Genomic DNA, 3,416 nt, shown 5'->3' with positions numbered 1-3,416 from the left:
AGGTCAAAACTGCACAGGAAATGCATTTCTTGGGATCTCGGCATCTGCCTGAAAAAGGATGACACAAAGTCACAGGTTGGGATGCAGCAGAACTTTAATGAGTCAAACCAGGGAAACAAGGACACTGTGGGTGGAGATCCTGGTGCAGGGAGCACCAAAGGCAGAAAGGAGTCGGCATCCCCAGTGCGGTGCCATCTTGTGGGTCCCTGGGCCCTTCCCCAGGGCCATCGCCAGCAGCTTTAGCAGGGGGGGCACCTCCTGCCGCAGTAGCGGCCGCCCAAGCCGGAGAGGCCCAAGCCGGAGAGGCTGAAGCCCCCGGAGTTGATGGGCACTCCCTCGGAGCTCAGGATGCTGCCAACGGCAGCGGAGGTGGAGGAGCCCACGGCGGTGTTCTGCGGGAAGGAGCTGAGGATGGGGCCGGGCAGGGTCACCACCACGGGGGAGGGCTGGATGGCGACGATGGAGTCCTGGCACTGCCTGACACAGGGCTCGTTGCAGCTGTTGGCCAGCGGGGTCGGGCCGCAGGGCTGGCAGGGCACGCACGGGCTGTAGCAGGACATGTCTGGATGGTCGAGCTTCACCTGGAGACAGGGCAGGGGCAAGCACGGCAGGGACATGGGTTTAGGAGCAGAATCTCACATCACCATGACAGAGACAAGCCACAAGCCAGGTAGAAGAGCTGGAAGTGTTGTACAGAGACCCATGGACTTCTTCCTGTAAGCCCAAAAGACCCTGCCAAGAGCAACCAAGCCCAGAGAGTCCTTCCAAGCCCATAGGTCAGGAATCACATAACCAAGTCCCAGCCTGTCTGCATTCCACACTTTCTGCCCCATTCCCTTTTCCATATCAAGCAATTCCAAGACCAAGTGGGGGTTATAGGGGCAGCTATGAGCTGAGATACCCTGAAGGAATACAAGGAGGAGAAGCAGAAAAGGCTTCAGACTCACCTTGTTCTCAAGGAGATGAAGGTGAGAGCAGTGGATGAGAGAGTGAGGAGAAGTTCCTGCTTTTATACTGCTCCTGCACTGCCCCAGGCCCACAGGCACTGCACACAGGCAGTAATTTTCCAGCAGACTCACCTCCAAAGCAAAACACCCACCTGATGGCACAGGTTGGGGTTGGTTTCCATCAATGCTGCCATTTCATTTCCTCATTGCTCACATGCCTGCTTTGCAATGTGCTCTGCTTTCATGTGCTGCCATGACATTCCAAAGGATATCGCGGGGAACACCATGTTTTGTAGAGTGAAGTGCCTTCAAGTGGTGGAGTGTGGAGGTTCTGTGCAGGAAGGGGATGCTGGCTTGGGACACTGAAATGGATTTTCCCACTCCCTTTGCAAGACAAGGTTTCAACTGTCTTCCTGTTGATGCTCTTTGCTTTGCAGAGAGCATCTGCCCGGTTTGCTGAGTGCAGGATTAGGAAACCTGAGTGTGAGGTTTCAGAACCCAAACCGTCCCTGGCACTGAAGCAGCAACTAGGTCTTCTTTCAGGTAGCTCAGTACGAAAAGGGAGCCTTGGGAGAAGGCTGAATGGAGCAGATCCTTTGGGGACAGGGGATACAGGAAAGGTGAAAGTACTCTGAGGGTCCTTGTCCTTGGTCTTTAGTGGCCAGATTTACTGTCAAGGGACATGCAAATGTTGTAATCTCATCTAACCAAGGTTTTTGAAGCTGCGACAGTCATTACAGACCAACTGATGCAACACAGGGTGGGGAAGAGGGCAGTGCAGGGGACTGAAATCTGGCACATCTGCTGCTCTCCAAGGGTTGTGATGAGTGGCACGAAGACCCATTGGTTGCCACTGACACCTGGTGCACTGCAAGGGCCCAGACTGGGGCCAATAGTGTTTAACCCCTTAATGCAAAGTCCTGTACACTCCACAGAGGGAAAGCAAGGGTTGGAGAAAAGATCTCCTGCGTGTCTGGGACTCATCCCTCAGTCTGGGGCGATACGTCTTCTCCGGCCATTAGGGCTGCATCCCTCCTCCCATCCCATGCCCCAGAGGCCTCCTCAGTGTGGAACACAGCCCAGCACCACTGGCGAGGCAAGAAAATCTCTTCCAACTGCCCAAGCAGTGAGGGCTGCAGAACCCCGCAGTGCTATGTGCCTGGGGATGCTCAGGGAGGACAAGTGCTCGAAACACCTCTGAGTACGAAACCAGCTCTCCAAGCACATCAAGGAGCCGTGCACGTCCCTGCCCTGCAGCCCTGGAGGCAGCTGGGATACATCCCAGGAGGGCAGGGGAATGCCTTCCGTAGGCAAGATCCCTGGGATAGACTCTCCCTACCCGTGGAGAGTCACATTCTAATTCTGGCCTGGCGTGTGTCAGCCTTTGGTGTGAGGACAAGGCAGGAGTGCAGCCCTTGTCCACACAGGGCTTAATTCCCCTGCAGCCAGGGCAGCTCCATCCATAACCCAGGAAATACAGTTCCTAGTGGCCATTGCCCTCAGCATGACCTTGCCACAGTGTGGGGGACTCACAGGACATCAGTATCTTTTGGTAAAGTGTCTCCTCCTAAACAGGGTCCCAGGAGAGCCGTCAAAGTCCATGGTGGTGTGAGGGAAGTGGGAGGAATGAGGCACTGTGCCAGGCACAAACACACCCCTGCAGTAGTGAGAAGGGACCCAACTCCACACCATTTGGTGAGGAATCAGGAGGTTCGGGTGGCCGTGGCTCTTGGTGGGAACATCCCCTTCCTGTAGAGAACGTTGTGCACAACCTCACCAGACTTCCCCGCATCCGTGTTCTCCATCTGCATAGAACCCACCAGCACTCGGGGGCATCTCTTCTGCCTCTGCTGACATGTTACTGCCTGGGAATGCTTTGGCCTCTCATTATAGCACTTGAAAGGATCCTCCACGGCCTGGTGGTCATGTCAGAAATGAGGAAATTAAATGGCAGAAACCAACCCCAACCTGTGCCATCAGGTGGGTGTTTTGCTTTGGAGGTGAGTCTGCTGGAAAATTACTGCCTGTGTGCAGTGCCTGTGGGCCTGGGGCAGTGCAGGAGCAGTATAAAAGCAGGAACTTCTCCTCACTCTCTCATCCACTGCTCTCGCTTCCATCTCCTTGAGAACAAGGTGAGTCTGAAGCTCTTGTCCTCTTGCATATTTCCTCCCTCTCTCCCTCATCTGGGTTATCTCAGCACGTACCTGCCTCCTTGCCCTATGGCTTCTTGAGGCTGCTTTCCATGGGAGAGGGAAGGGCAAAGAATATGCAGCCTGAACAGATGGTGGAGCTTGGGTAAAGTGTCTCCCGGGCTGTGGGGCTGGGGATCTCCCTGAGCTTAGATGCTCTTGGTGGACGTCTTTTGGGCTAAGGGTCTGTCATGTAGTGGTGTGCGACGCTGCTCCTAAACCCATGTCCCTGCTGTGCTTGCCCCTGCCCTGTCTCCAGGTGAAGCTCGACCATCCAGAC

The 3,416-nt window shown here is 55.2% G+C and overlaps 1 pseudogene across 1 annotated transcript; it reads right to left on the bottom strand.

Moving 5' to 3' along the window:
- Positions 1-239: 239 nt before the first annotated feature.
- Positions 240-560, bottom strand: LOC308229374 (feather beta keratin pseudogene; annotated as a pseudogene). The gene has a single exon. The product of its transcript is annotated as a feather beta keratin pseudogene (transcript).
- Positions 561-3,416: the final 2,856 nt, after the last annotated feature.

The sequence above is a fragment of the Psittacula echo genome (assembly GCF_963264785.1).
Source record: "Psittacula echo genome assembly, chromosome: 23".
NCBI classification, from domain to species: domain Eukaryota; kingdom Metazoa; phylum Chordata; class Aves; order Psittaciformes; family Psittacidae; genus Psittacula; species Psittacula echo.
The sequence above is the reverse complement of the archived record's forward strand: the minus strand, read 5'-3'. Positions and strand labels throughout refer to the sequence as shown.